The sequence below is a fragment of the Dendrobates tinctorius genome, unplaced genomic scaffold (assembly GCF_039654945.1).
Source record: "Dendrobates tinctorius isolate UK_male_01 unplaced genomic scaffold, ASM3965494v1 ptg000064l, whole genome shotgun sequence".
NCBI classification, from domain to species: Eukaryota; Metazoa; Chordata; class Amphibia; order Anura; family Dendrobatidae; genus Dendrobates; species Dendrobates tinctorius.
Window position 1 is genome coordinate 14,553,541 of NW_027361732.1, and position 16,560 is coordinate 14,570,100.

Here is a 16,560-nt window from a genome sequence, read left to right on the forward strand (position 1 = left end):
GGGTCCATACGTGGCCAGTGTCCTGCAACAGCTGTAATACGTACGTGTCCACCTCATGTTGCTTGTTTGCAACCACACCTTGTGAGTATTCTCACGTTTCCTACCCTTCCGTTATCATCGGATAAGACCCTATTGCGCTCGTGTCTCCTAGTTCTTTCTCTTCCATTTTATCTGTTTTGTTATCCGTATGCCATCAGTGTGTCTACCATATGTCGGGGGTTTCTTTTTGTTTTCGAGTAGGTTTTCACCCCAAATTAGCCATTTTGGGGGTTTTATATAGCGACCAATGAGATCAAAAGAAATGCATGGACGTGTAATTTCTAGCACCCTCTGAAACCTCTTTGTAGCTCTCATTTATTCCACTAAATTAAATTTTAAGGCTTCACATGAGTATGTCCAATGGGTAAGCTTTGATATATGCAACAAAAATGATCTTCCAATCATACAGTATGTGGTTATCTCAAGATAGAAAACAGCAAAAGAGCAAAAAGGTTTACCTGTCCAGGCCTCCAGACAAATGCACTATCAGGATGCAGTGGACCCATATAATTAAGATGACAACACAGGTGGAAGAATACCGATAAAACAACCGCTCGCAGCCTACCAATACATGGAGGGGGCGGTTGCCTTGGTATGTTAATGCACAACAAAACACTTGTATGCGGCGCTATTCACACTATGGCCATGCACAGCATCCAGGCCAGACAAGTAGTGACACCCTTCTATTAGCTCAGGCGGGCTGGCCCAGCGCTATCAAAATGCATGCCATGTGAACAGACACCGCAGTTTACAAGATCAAATGGGCCCAACTGCACCCTGAATAAAAAGTGCAAAAAAAAACCACTTTAAAAAATGTGGCGCATTAGCTGATATTTTGGCCAAAATACGTGAGCCCGTAACCTGCGTCAAAGATCTCCACGTTTACGGGTACCTAACACTAAATCCTAACACTGAAACAGCACAGAAAGAGGACTTGAAAATCCACCAATAATAGAAAACAGCAAAAGAGCAAAAAGGTTTACCCGTACAGGCCTCCAGACAAATGCACTAAATATCAGCTAATACTCCACATTTTTTAATGTGTTTTTTTTTGCATTTTTTATTCAGGGTGCAGTTGGGCCCATTTGGTCTTGTAAACTGCGGAGTCTGTTCACATGGCATGCATTTTGATAGAGCTCAGGCAGGCTGCCCAGCGAATAGAAGGGTGTCACAACTAGGCTGGCCTGGATGCTGTGCATGGCCATAGTGTGAACAGCGCCGCATACAAGTGTTTTGTTGTGCATTAACATACCAGGCAACTGCCCCCTCCATGTATTGGTAGGCTGCGAGTTGTTGTTTATCGGTATTCTTCCACCTGTGTTGTCATCTTAATTATATGGGTCCACTGCATCCTGATTAAAAGAGAAAACTAAATTAAGTTGATATTTAATGTGACCATTTCAGTAATCCAGGAGGCATAGACTGTTATCTTTATGTTGATTTTATGATGAATTTATGCGTTTGTTCTTCAGTTGGTCAAGGACCATACATTGCTATCATATGAGTCTTAAACATTGATTTTTGATATTTTTTAATGGCTAATGTTTGCCTCTTATATCAGCTGCTACAGCTTTTTGTCTGCTATTTTTGCAAGACAGGGATGCAGGGTCATTGAACAATCAATATTTGATAATATGTTGAATGACCATTGTATGGGACTCTGTGGCTTGTTAACTTGCAAAACAGAGGAGTAAAAACTATGCAAATTGCTTAAATACTAAAATAATGGGAGTTAACCTCATCACACATTCCTCTTGACCACTGGATGATGGCTTGAAGGACAACAGTTGTGAACTATATAAAGGGGATAAGCCTCTAAAAAGAGATCCAAAGAACCAGAGACTCTTTACAAAACCACAGCCAGGAACACTCTACAGGATAGCTGCCAGTACGTCACAGATTTGACATTCTACGGGATGCCAGTTTAGGCATATCCCCTTAAAAGAAAATTCAAGAATTTGTTCGGAGACTTGGGCAGGTAAACACTGCTGCCCCCTTTCTGCTGTATTAATTCTTCAATTTTTAGAGGATTGTTAGTCTTTTTTTGTGGCTTTGCTTTTAAGTTTAGTGTTTGGACTTGCAAGTGTGAGGAACCTTGATGGGGGTTGCGAGCATATCTTGGCCAAAATATTGACCAATACCTCACATGTTTACATGTGTTTTCTGCACTTTATTTTTCAGGGTGCAGCCAAGCCCAGCATTTTTTATTTTCTAAACTGGGGTGTCTGTTCACATGGGATGCATTTAGATAGTGCTGGGCAGCCCACCTGATCTAATAGTATGAGCATTACTAAAACCAGATACTGTGCATTACCTGTGCGTGAACAGCACCCTATACAAGCCGCTTTTGTGCAATCATATACTAAGCAATCACCTCCTCCATTAATTAGTAGGCTGTGAGTGTTTGTCTATCAGTATTTTGCCCCTGTGTTGCTGCCATCTTTACTGCATGGATTTTCTGCATCCTGAGAATGCATTCGTTGGGAGACACTGCTGCTTCTTTTCTGCTGTATTGATTTACATGGACACCCTGTCATAAGTACTCAGCATAGAACACAAGAATGTGATCCAGTCTTATTCTGGAAACAACAAAAAAAATTTTATGTACCCCAAAATGTTATTAATAAAAACTCTAATATATCCCCGCACAAAACCAGCCCCCACTCAGGTCCGTCATCTGTCACTGGAACTATAGGGGATACCCACGTTACTGGTAGAACAAAGACTCTGGAAAAGCGACATGGTTCCCGGCTTCTGAAATGAAATCCAGTGAATTCTGTGCTGCCAAATCCAAATGCCCCCCTCCTTCTGAGCCTCACTGTGCCTAAACCACAGAAAAATGGCCACATGTTTGGCATTATTGTAATGGAGAAAAGGCACTTAATGTATAGGTGCTTACTGCCAAAAGCACAAGCTGGGCACAATGTATGGGGGGCGCTAAAATATATGGGCCTCTACACTATGTGACAGGGTCAGTGGTGCTGTACGTGAGGGAAGATATGTGTCATGAAGATTGCTTTCTTCCATGATGTGAAACCCATAAGTTTATTTCCCGCGTGCTAGGTTCTGACGGGGTTAACCAGTCATTACAAAGTTTTGGGTTTTTGTGAGTAGGTGAGAGATGGGCAGTATCCTCCATACAGTATAATGCAGTATCCATAGTTCTCCATACAGTATAATGCACTCCCCATAGTCTCCCATACAGTATAATTCACATGAAAGTCCACTGTACAGTATAATGCACTCCATAGTACTCCGTATAATATAATACACTCCCCATAGTCCTCCATATAGTATAAAGGACTCCCCATAGTCCTCCACATAGTATAATGTTCTACTCATAGTTCTCCATACAGTATAATGCACTCCCCATAGTCCATACAGTATAATGCACTTAATGCACTTCCCATAGTTCTCCATGCAGTATACTACACTCCCATAGTCCTCCATATAGTATAATGTGCTCCCCATAATCCTCTTACGGTATAATCCACTCCCCATAGTTCATACAGTATAATGCCTTCCCAATAATCCTACATACAGTATAATGCACCACAGTCCATACAGTATACTGCATGCCCCATAATCATCTATATAGTATAATGCACTCCCCATAGTTCTCCATACAGTATAATGTACTCCCCATTGTCAATACAGTATATTGTGCTCTCCATAGTCCTCCATATAGTATAATGTGCTACCCATAGTTCTCCATACAGTAAAATGCACCCCCCCATAGTCCTCCATACAATATAATGCACCCATTAGTCCATACAGTATAGTGCGCTCACCATCGTCCTACATACAGTAGGACTGCACTCCCCATAGTCCTCTATACAGTATAATGAACCCCATAGTCCTCCATGCAGTATAATCCACTCCCCTTAGTCATCCATAGAGTATAATGCATTCTCTATAGTCCTCTATACAGTATAATGCACCACTGTCCGTTCAGTATGCTGCATGCCCCATGATAATGCACTCCCCATATTCCTCCATAGAGTATCGCTTTCCCCATAGTCACACATACAATATACTGCACTCCTTTTAGTCCTCCATACATTATAATGCACTCTCCATAGTCCTCAATAAAGTATAATGCACCCCATAATCCTTCATACAGTATAACGTGCTTCCCATAGTCCTACATACAGTATAATCCACTCCCCATAGTCCTCCATAGTCCATACAGTATAATGCACTTCCAATAACCCTATAACCCTCCATACAGTATAATGCACCCCATAGTCCATGCAGTATATACTGCATGCCCCATATACCTCTATATTGTATACTGCACTCCCCATAGTGAAGGGAAAAATGCAAAGTACTACATCTGGTCAATGAAAAGGAAAAAGGCATACAGTATACAGAATGGGAGGAATAGGGCTAAGCAACAGCACATGTGATAAAGACTTGGGTATACTAATAGATCACAGACTGAACATGAGTCAACAGTGTGATGAAGCAGCAAAAACAATTCAAGGATGTATTAACAGAAGCATAGTCTAGATCACGTGAAGTCATTATTGCCCTCTACTCCTCTTGGTCAGACCTCATCTGGAATACTGTGTCCAGTTTTGGGCACCACATTTTAAAAAAGACATCAACAAACTGGAGCAAGTTCAGAGAAGAGCAACCAGAATGGTGACCGGTCTGCAAACAATGTCCTATGTGGAATGGTTGCAGGATTTGGGAATGTTTAGCTTGCAAAAGAGAAGACTGAAAGGAGACTTAATAGCTGTCTACAAATATCTCAAGGGCTGTCACATTGTAGAAGGATCATCTTTATTCTCATTTGCACAAGGAAAGACTAGAAGCAATGGGATGAAACTGAATGGCAGGAGACACAGATGAGATATTAGAAAAAACTTTGTGACAGGGTGCCACGAGAGGCTGCAAACCCTTGAGTGGCAGCACTATTTTGCATGCAACTAGTAGTCATCCCAAATAAACCATTAGATCTATTTCCGTGGGTGAATTTACCAGGATAAAAAGGAATTGTAGTGACAGTGGTGACCTGGAAGTGGAATTTAGTCACCTAACTTGGAGGCTTAGACATCCAAACAATCCTTTGTGGACATTAAACAGAGCACAAAATATTGTAATTAAGAAAAAACAGGAGTGATCTTGTCACACCGGGGGATGCGGGCAGAATTGAGTAGGAACAACTAACAGAAACCATTTTTCTGCTTACAATACAGTCCCCAATTTAGAGAAATTAAAAAACTTAACAAATTTCTCCCAATTTTAATATGAGGACCAAACTTTGGCGACAAGTCTGGGGTTAATGTGGTAGCTAGAAGAGCACCAACCATAGGAAATAAAATTTCCCCTAGCATGTTTCGCTCCGAAACCACCATAAAAACCTGGTTGGATTGTAAGGTTTTTTTTTTTAAAGTGTGTTAATATTGTGTAGAACATGCAAACGTGCTCATCATCAAAACATTTAGTAATTATGATAATTCCCTACATTTCAATATAAAAGAATGTATTACGGTAATTGTAATTCGATGAATGTAGTATACAATATTAATTGTACAATTTGCCAAGTATCATACATAGGATGTACATCACGAAAACTGAAGACACGTATTTCTGAACATTTGTGCGACATAGCAAATATTAGCAACTCTAATTACAGCATATCTACAGCAGCTAAACCTTTCATAACTCACCACACACGTAGCACTGTGTCTTTACAAGTATGTGGTATAGATCATGTCAGCATTCCTCTGCGTTGGGAGATGTCATATGGGATCTCCTCACATGCGAGGCATTTTGGATCTACACAAGACTATCTAATGGCCTTAATAAGTGCAATCAAATAATGTTCCACTATTAGGCTGGGGTCAAACTTGTGAGTGCAATGCAAGAAACTCGTGCCTCAAAACCCGGCATTGCCGCCGGCGGTTTGGACCGGAGCATTCAGCTGCATAGAAAGACATGATGCAGCCGCACTCTCCGGTCCTGAGTGCCGGCGGCAGTGGCGGGTATTGATGCGAGAGGCTCACACGAGTTTCTCGCATTGCACTCACAAGTGTGACCCTGGCCTTAGAGTCAGTGCATATTGTGTGTATATTATCTCTCTTTTTTATTTTTTGTAAAGCTTTTGACCAGCTGGGATTTTATTATATGCTTATGTTTTATTATAGCACTAGCTGAAAGCCCGGCGTTTCCCGTGCATAGTAACTAACTGTGGTTAGTTATAACAAATTATAATTATTATATTGCACATAAATTGTCGCTATATGTCATTTCCTCCTGTATATAGTGTATATCTGTGAGTCGTCTCCTCCTGTGTATAGTATATATCTCTGTCATCTCCTCCTGTAGATACCTGTATGTAATCTCCTCCTGTATATAGTGTATACCTGTGTGTCATCTCCTCCTGTATGATGTTGTGACACGGGGAAAGTGTCACTGGGATTAAGCCTGGGGGCGCTAACAGGGGACATGCGCCAATAGACAGGGTGTGCGGAGACTGAGGAGAAAAGTGCGCACAGGACCTGAGCTTAGCCAGTGACTTGATCACAGGAGCAGGGCTAGCTGGTCATGTGACCACAGGGGCAGGGCTACCCCGCACGAGGACAGGGAGCTGGCCGTGGGCACAGAATACAAAGGACAAAACCAATAACGTAGTCAGAGAGCAAAGCCGGGGGTCAGAATCCAGACGAGAACGAGGTAACCGAGGACAAGACAGATGAGTAACCAGAGTCAAGCCAAGGGGCCAGATTACCAGGAGGGGAGAATCAGTACCGAGCAGAAAGACAATAGTCGGGGCAAATTGGGTCATGCACAGCAAACAAACATACGCAGAGGAACAACGATATAGAGAGTAGCCTGGGTCAGCGACCTCAAACCAAGTAGGCGGAAGTATCACCGACACTGGATCCAGGAACTACCAACCTTAAATAGCCGCCCCAGAACCAGAGAGAGGCAGACAGATTTAACCCTGACCTGACCAGGATGGAGCCAGAACCACCCCGTCCTGATTCATGACAGTACTCGCCTCTCAATGGGGGGCCACTAGACCCCCAGGTTTCCCGGAAAATCGAGCATGAAAAGATCGCACCAAACGATCGGCGTGAACCGATTGAGCAGGAACACAAGATCGGTCTTCTGGACCGTACCCCTTCCAATGCACAAGATACTGAAAGGAACGATGGACCATCCGGGAATCCACGATGCACTCCACCTCATACTCCTCCTGCCCATCTACCAAAACGGTTGTCGAAGGATTCACTGATCCTTCCTTAACAGCCCCCAACGGTTTCAACAGGGACCTATGAAACACATTGGGGATCTTAAAAGATGAAGGAAGACGCAACCGAAACGCCACCGGGGTAACCACTTCCGTGATCTCATAAAGGCCGATAAACTTAGGCCCCAATTTCTCCGCAGGAACCTTAAGCTTTATGTTCCTAGTTGACAGCCAAACTGTCAGGAACACCACACTGCTTTTGCTCACTGAGCCAGTGCGTGTGTCCTGAGTAAAACAAACTGTGCGAAAAGATACCTGTGGATCGGTGCAGCAGCGGTGAAGATTCGTGCTTCAGACAAACAGGACCTGAAGCACGTGACTGCTGGGGGCGTGGCCTAAGCTCCAGAGAGCTAGGAGCTGTAGGAAAACTCCTAGAAGGGTAACTACGGGACAAGGTTACCAAGGGGTATAGGCAGGGACGTAATCCAGATCAGGCTGGGGTCAAAGCACGAGATAGCACAACAATACCAAAGGATTAGACAGAACGGATAGTCAGGACGTAGCAATAGATCAGTAAACCAGAACGGGCAATAGACGGACAATAGGGACAAACTGTAATGGAGTAACAATAGCCAAGCCAGGAGGTCAGAACTGGAGAAGACAATAGTACCAAAACGTGAGACAGAGAACAGAGTGAGTGGACAGGCCAGGTCATACACGGGAGGCAATCAAGCAATGCAGTATACACGCACACCAGGGGATCAGACACACAGCCAGAACAAAAGTATAGCAGACGGAATCCTAGTCTGGAGTGGGTATAAATACTCCTCCCAGATCCAAAGGGAGGCCAGCAAAAGTTAACCCTGCGAGAACAGGACAATAACCATGTCCTATACCATGACACAAACTTTATCTCCAACCCGGAGCGTAGGTTCCACAGCCCATCTCCTGTTCGCAAAATCCTTGAACTTCCTCTGAACCTCCCCAGTATTGCTCTGGACTTCCCACCACAAGTCCCCCAACCGTCGTACAGCTACATCAGCCCCAGGGCAACCGGAGTCCAAACGGGAGAACTCCCCGAAGTGTGGATTGAACCCGTAATTACAGAAGAACAGAGAAATGCCTGTGGAGTGATTAAGACGGTTATTGAAGGCAAACTCTGCTAAAGGTAATGTATCACACCAATCATCCTGTCTGGAAGTGGAGAGACAGCGCAAAATTTGGTCCAACGACTGGTTGGTCCGCTCAGTCTGGCCGTTGGTCTCTGGATGATATGCAGAGGAAAAGGGCACCTCAAAACCCAGCCTTTTGCAAAACGCTCTCCAAAACCTGGACACAAACTGCACTCCACGATCAGACACCACATTCAAGGTCACACCATGCAACCAATATACATGCTCTACAAACAACCTGGACAAAGTTTCCGCAGAAGGCAAAGCCACCAAGGATACGAAGTGTGCTTGTTTAAAAAAATCTGTCCACAACTACCCATACCCATACCCGTATTTCCCTTGGAAGAGGGAAGATTGGTGATAAAATCCATGGACAAATGTGTCCATGGTCTATCAGGAACTAGCAAAGGCACCAATTCCCCGGCTGTCCAGTTATGAGAGCTCTTAGTGCAGGCACAAATTTCACAAGCAGACACAAACTTCTTAACATCAGACAAAAGCAAGGACCACCAAAATACTCTTGCGATGGCCCCCTGCGGAGCCAAGATCCCAGGATGACCACTTAGAACCGAATCATGGAACTCTCGAAGAACCCTGAGGCAAAACTGAATTGGAACAAACAGTTTATCAACTGGTTTGGATGAGGGAGCTTCAGACTGAGCTTCTCAAATCTCCCGTTCCAACCCCGACAACACATCAGCCACCACTACCCCTGGTTGAAGAATGGAGGATGGAGGTTCAGGAGGAGAAACCGGATCCAGACTCGGGACAAGGCATCGGCCTTCACATTATTGGATCCTGCATGAAAAGTGATTGAAAACTGGAAGCGGGGAAAAAATGGACCATCAGGCCTGCCTCGGGGTCATTCTTTTAGCAGACTGAATGTATGCCAGGTTGTTGTGATCAGTAATCACCTTAATGGGATGACCATCCCCCTCCAAAAAATGCCTCCATTCCTCAAAAGCAAACTTCACCGCCAGCAGTTCCCGATTTCCCACATCGTAGTTTCTTTCTGCCGGGGAGAACTTTTTAGAAAAGAAGGCACAAGGTCTCAGCTTGGTCAATGTGGTGGACCCTTGGGACAGCACTGCCCCCACCCCCACCTCTGATGCATCAACCTTCACCACAAAGGGTTCAGATGGAACTGTCTGAACCAGAACCAGGCAGTCATTAAATTTTTTTTTCAGAGTCAGGAACGCCGCTACCGCTGAGGCAGACTAGTTCTTCACATCAGCCCCCTTTTGTGTCAAGTCAGTGAGGGGCTTAACTACCTGTGAAAACCCATTAATAAGCCTCCGGTAGTACTTGGCGAATCCCAAGAAGCGCTGCAGACCCTTAAGGTCCCGGGGCTGCACCCAATCCTCAATGGCCTGAACCTTTTTGGGATCCATGTAGAAACCCTCACGAGAGACAATAAACCACCAGATTGACAGTTCTTGAACAAAAAATGAGCATTTCTCTAATTTAGCAAAGAGCTGATTCTCCCTGAGTATCTGGATAACAGCCCGAAGATGACCAATGTGAGCTTGTTTGTCGTATGAATAGATTAAAATATCATCTAAATATATGACCACAAACCGCTAAATAAAATCAGAGAACACATAATTGATGAAGTTTTGGAAAACCGCAGGAGCATTGGTCAAACCAAATGGCATAGCAAGATTTTCAAACAACCCTTCAGAGGTAAGAAGCACAGTCTTCCACTCATCCCCCTCCCGTACCCGGATAAGGTTATAAGTCCCCCGCAAGTCCAACTTAGAAAACCATTTGGGCCCGGACAATTGGTTACACAAATCGGGAATGAGTGGAAGGGGATATGTGTTTCTTATTGTGATTTTATTAAGTTCCAGAAAGTCAAGGCATGGGCAAAAGACCACCGTCTTTTTTTTTTTTTTTTTTTTAACAAAAAAGAACCCTGCAGCAACAGGAGACACAGAAGGGCAAATATGTCCTTTGCGGAGGTTCTCAGATATATATTCCTTCATGGCGACCCGCTCAGGACCAGAAAGGTTGAACAATTGAGCCTTAGGCAATTTAACCCATGGCGCCAGATCAATGACACAATCAAAAGGACGGTGCGGTGGCGACCACTCAGCCTGAATTTCGGAGAACACGTCCTCGAAGTCCTTTAGGTACTCCGGAATACCCTCCAGACCGACGGACGACACAGATGCAGAAATCAGACATTTATTTTCACAATTCAGACCCCATTTAACAATCTTTCAAGCCTCCCAATCAATGACTGGGTTATGACATTGCAACCAAGGGAACCCCAAAACCAACACGGCAGGGAGGTTGTCCAGAACGAAACATGCTATATGCTCCAAATGAACAGGGCCCACCTTAAGGATGAATTCTTTAGTAACCAAGTGGATCCCATCCTTGGTGAAAGGAGTAGAGTTAATGGCCACCACTTTCATGGGTTTACCTAACCTGACTGTCCCATCTCACAATGGGCCACAAATTTAGAGTTAATCAAGTTTACTGAGGATCCACAATCCACAAAAGCAGAAGAGGGAAAAAAAACAATTGTTCACACCCACTTCCACTTTTAGCAACAATTTGAAACTTGAGGGAAAAAAGTACCTGAGGGTCTGGGTAACCTCCTCGGCAGCTACCCACACCTAGGCATTTCTCGAGACCTTGGAATCCGGTGGGCAAGAGGGACAGTCGTTTCTGCAATTGCCTGGAGCTCCACAATAAAAGCAGTGTTTGTTTTTGTTTCGACGTCTCCTTTCTCTTTCTTTCGAGGTCACCGCCCCCCCTCCATGGGCTCAACCGATGAAGGAGGTTCAGGTTTAACCGTCAATAACGAAGCTTCATGTTGCACCACTCCTCTTTCACACAGTCTACGGTCCATACGAATGGCCTGTGTCATGGCGTCCTCCAGAGAGTCTGGCTGGGGATCCAGAGCCAACGCATCCTTTAAATGCTCAGACAGACCCCTTCGGAAAAGCCCTCTGAGCGCAGAGTCATCCCAAGACACTTCTGATGCCCATCGCCTATACTCCGAACAATACCACTCAGCAGAGCATTATACCTGGGTGAGACCCATAATCGTGTTCTCTGCCAAACTCACTCGATCGGGTTCATCGTAAATCAGACCCAAGGCCTCGAAGAACTGATCCACAGACAGTCTCTCAGAAGAGGTGGAAGATAGGGAGAAAGCTCAAGCCTGCGGCCCCTCTCGATACAGAGATATCACACCCCTTGACTCTCATCACCCTGGGACCAAGGGCGCAGGGAAAAGAATAATTTACAACTTTCTCTAAATACCCGGAGCCTTTATTTATCCCCAGAAAACGTATCCGGAAGTTTGACAGAAAGTTCAAGAGAAGAAAAAGAGACATCTGACACCAACCCACCCACATTGCCTGATGGAGAAAGGGGCAACCCGAATAGTTAAGTATCAGCTAACTCCTTTTGCACCTGCTGGTGGGAAGTGACCAACGCTCTTTGCTCAACAGACAGGTTCTGCATAATTTTGGTCAGGTTATCCACCTGATCTGACAGAGCACGGAGTGGGTCCATGGCATACAGTGAAACCCAAAGCCCCCGAAAAAACGTGATGTCGGTGATAATGTAGTGACATGGGGACAGTGTCACCGGGTTTAAGGCTGGGTGCATTAACAGGGGACATGCGCCAATAGACAGGGTGTGCGGAGACCTAGGAGCGAAGTGCTCACAGGACCTGCGCTTAGCAAGTCACATGATCACAGGGGCGGAGTTCCCCGCGCGAGGACAGGGAGCTGGCTGAGGGCGCAGAAATCAAAGGACAAAACCAATAACGTAGTCAGAGAGCAAAGCTGAGGGTCAGAAGCCAGACGGGAACGAGGTAACCGGGGGACAAGACAGACGAGTAACCAGAGGCAAGCCAAAGGGTCAGATTACCAGGAAGGACGCATCAGTACCGAGCAGAAAGACAGAGATAATAGTCAGGGGGCAAATTGGGTCATACACAGCAAACACAGAGGAATAGCGATACAGAGAGTAACCTGGGTCAGCGACCTCAAACCAAGTAGGCAGGAGTATCACCGACACTGGACCCAGGAACTACCAACCTTACATAGCCACCCAAGAACCAAAGATAGGCAGACAGACTTAACCCTGATCTGACAAGGACGTAGACAAAACCACCCCATCCTGAGTCATGACATTTATAGTATATACATGTATGTCATCTCCCCTGTATATAGTATATACCTGTGTGTTATCTCCCCCTGTATATAGTATATACCTGTATATCATCTCCTCCTGTATATAGTATATACTTATGTCATCTCCACGTTCCCTCCCATCGGTACACAGAGCATTTCAGTGCGGCGGCTCCACCCCCTGAGTGTAATACCATTTAGTTAGAAATTGTAAAGAAGGACTAATTTAGAATGGCATTAGTTGTAGCTGTATAAATAAGTTTAAAACGAACGAGGCATTGTCAGGTTGGCGCTGTTACACCGATTTAAAATGATACCTGGGTTGGAGAAATCTGTCTTGTGTTTCTTTTTTAATCTGTGTTTGAATTTTTAAGTTAATGAGATGTTTCCTGATTCTGGGCTCCCCTTGCAGTCTGTGTCAAAGGGTGGTCTGTGTCGGCACGGTAATTGTGTTATTTCTAGCTTCACAGAAGGACAATAACACCATAGAAATGATAAGAATACTAGGCCTCAGTTACCACAACTGTCTACAGGGAAAACTGTTGCTCATAGCAACCAATCACAGCTCAACTTTCATCTTTTAAACACCTCTGGTGAAATGAAAGATGCTTAGTGATTGGCAGTGTAACCTGTTGTGGTCAAGAAGATGTGCCTATGAAATATAAATATATACAGTGCCTTGCGAAAGTATTCAGCCCCCTGGAACTTTTCAACCTTTTCCCACATATCATGCTTCAAACATAAAAATACCAAATGTAAATTTTTGGTGAAGAATCAACAACAATTGGGGCACAATTGTGAAGTTAAACGAAATTTATTGGTTATTTTAAATTTTTGTGGAAATTCAAAAACTGAAAAGTGGGGCGTGCAATATTATTCGGCCCCTTTAACTTAATACTTTGTTGCGCCACCTTTTGCTGCGATTACAGCTGTAAGTCGCTTGGGGTATGTCTCTATCAGTTTTGTACATCGAGAGACTGGGCAAGAATTTCATTCTTCCTTGGCAAACAGCTCGAGCTCAGTGAGGTTTGATGGAGATCATTTGTGAACAGCAGTTTTCAGCTCTTTCCACAGATTCTCGATTGGATTCAGGTGTGGACTTTGACTTGGCCATTCTAACACCTGGATACGTTTATTTGTGAACCATTCCATTGTAGATTTAGCTTTATGTTTGGGCTCGTTGTCTTGTTGGAAGACAAATCTCCGTCCCAGTCTCAGGTCTTTTGAAGACTCCAACAGGTTTTCTTCCAGAATGGTCCTGTATTTGGCTCCATCCATCTTCCCATCAATTTTAACCATCTTCCCTGTCCCTGCTGAAGAAAAGCAGGCCCAAACCATGATGCTGCCACCACCATGTTTGACAGTGGGGATGGTGTGTTCATTGTGATGAGCTGTGTTGCCTTTCCGCCAAACATATCATTTAGCATTGTTGCCAAAAAGTTTGATTTTGGTTTCATTTGAGCAGAGCACCTTTTTCCACATGTTTGGTGTGTCTCCCAGGTGGCTTGTTGCAAACTTTAAACGACACTTTTATGGATATCTTTGAGAAATGGCTTTCTTCTTGCCACTCTTCCATAAAGGCCAGATTTGTGCAGTGTACGACTGATTGTTGTCATATGGACAGACTGTCGCACCTCAGCTGTAGATCTGTGCAGTTCATCTAGAGTGATCATGAGCCTCTTCGCTGCATCTCTGATCAGTCTTCTTGTTTGAGATGAAAGTTTAGAGGGACGGCCGAGTCTTGGTAGATTTGCAGTGGTATGATACTCCTTCCATTTCAATATGATCGCTTGCACAGTGCTCCTTGGGATGTTTAATGTTTTGGAAATCATTTTGTATCCAAGTCTGGCTTTAAACTTCTCCACAACAGTATCCCGGACCTGCCTGTTGTGTTCCTTCGTCTTCATGATGCACACAGGTGGATTATAGTTATCATCATTAGTCATTTAGGACTACATTGGATCATTCAGAGATCCACAATGAACTTCTGAAGTGAGTTTGCTGCACTAAAAGTAAAGGGGCCGAATAATATTGTACACCCCACTTTTCAGTTTTTGAATTTCCACAAAAATTCACAATAACCAATAAATTTTGTTCCAGTTCACAATTGTGTCCCACTTGTTGATTCTTCACCAAAAATTTACATTTGGTATCCTTATGTTTGAAGCATGATATGTGGGAAAAAGTTGAAAAGCTACAGGGGGCCGAATACTTTCGCAAAGGCACTGTGTGTGTGTGTCTGTGTGTGTGTATGTGTGTATATATATATATATACCGGGTGAGTCATAAAGGACGGACGTTTTTAAACTAATCATAAAATCGTTAAATATAAAGGACGGATGTATTTGAAGTGGCTATAACTCACCACCAGGTGGAGGTAGAGATGTGCGGGAGGCGGGGTTATGTTTGTGAGGTGAAAGCATTGTTTTTATTTTAGTTTCAGTTTAAGCTATGGTGCCGTGGACGATAGAACATCGCGTTTTTGCGTACGACAGTTTTGTCAAGAATAATGAGTGTATCACAGCCGTTCAGCGTGAGTTTCGGCGTCATTTCAATATTCACAGAAATCAAGCTGTTCCCGCTCGTAACACTATCCTACGTTGGGTTGAAGCACTCCGTACACGAGGTACACTAATGAACAAACGACCACCGGGGGCTCCACGAACGGCACGTACCCCTGAAAATGTGGAACGCGTCAGGCAAGCCATGCTGCGTAGTCCGAGTCGATCTGCTCGGAAACATTCTTTAGAACTTGCCCTCAGTAATCGTACAGTAAGGCGTATTTTGCATTTAGACCTGCATTTCCACCCCTATAAATTGGCCATTGTGCAACAGTTGGAGCGCGGGGATTACGCAGCGCGACTGAAGTTCGCACATGAGATGGAAGCAATTATTGAGCAAAACGACAACCTTATTTTATTCATGAGTGATGAAGCTCATTTCCATGTCAATGGCATGGTTAATCAGCAGAACTGCCGTTATTGGGCCTATGAAAATCCGAAAGAATTACATGAACGACCGCTGCACAGCCCTAAGGTAACGGTGTGGTGCGCTATGGGCAAATATGGCGTGATCGGTCCGTACTTTTTCGAAGGCGATAATGGCAATACTGTTACCGTGAACTCACAACATGATAAATAACTTCTTTGTTCCTGAGTTACGACGGCAACATATCCCCATCTCTAGTGTGTGGTTTCAACAAGATGGGGCAACGGCCCACACAGCCGGAGCAACAATGAACGTTCTTCGCCCTCTCTTCCCTGGTCGCATCATTTCCAGGTTTGGCGATATTAATTGGCCTCCTAGGTCCCCAGACCTGTCCATGTGCGATTATTACTTATGGGGTCACCTCAAATCACGTGTATACAAGCTTAAGCCTCGATCATTACAAGAACTGAAGGAAGCTATTCGAGTGGAAGTTGCCCAAATCGACAGAGTAGTGTTGGAACGTGTTGATGCCAACTTCCAAGAACGCCTTTGGAAATGCATCACTGATAATGGCCACCACATGGCAGATGTTGTTTTCCACACTTGAATTTGTCAAATGCTATTAGTATACGTAACCAAATCTGTGAATACATTTATATTTAATAAATATTTAACGATTTTATGATTAGTTTAAAAACGTCCGTCCTCTATGACTCACCCGGTATATATATATATATATATATATATATATATATATATATATATATATATATATATTTATTTATTAGATCAGAAACTTATTTTATATATATGTATTAGATTAGATATTTACTATACTGGGCTTTGTGTGTGGAGTGAGTGTGGCTATGTAGAGTGGGCGTAGCTTGATGCGCACACGCACACACACATACATACATACATACATACATACACTCATTTTTATCTAATATATAATATAATTACCTTGTAATATCTTCACTTCCTATTCCGTCCAGGTGTGTCCAGATCCCAGATTTCCAAGCGGCGGAAGTTCACCAACCACCATATTGGGACACCCAGGTGA

The 16,560-nt window shown here is 44.0% G+C and overlaps 1 protein-coding gene across 2 annotated transcripts in view; it reads left to right on the plus strand.

Moving 5' to 3' along the window:
• Nucleotides 1-16,560, plus strand: part of VWA8 (von Willebrand factor A domain containing 8) — a 670,166-nt gene that overhangs the window by 15,315 nt on the left and 638,291 nt on the right. The window lies entirely within an intron of this gene.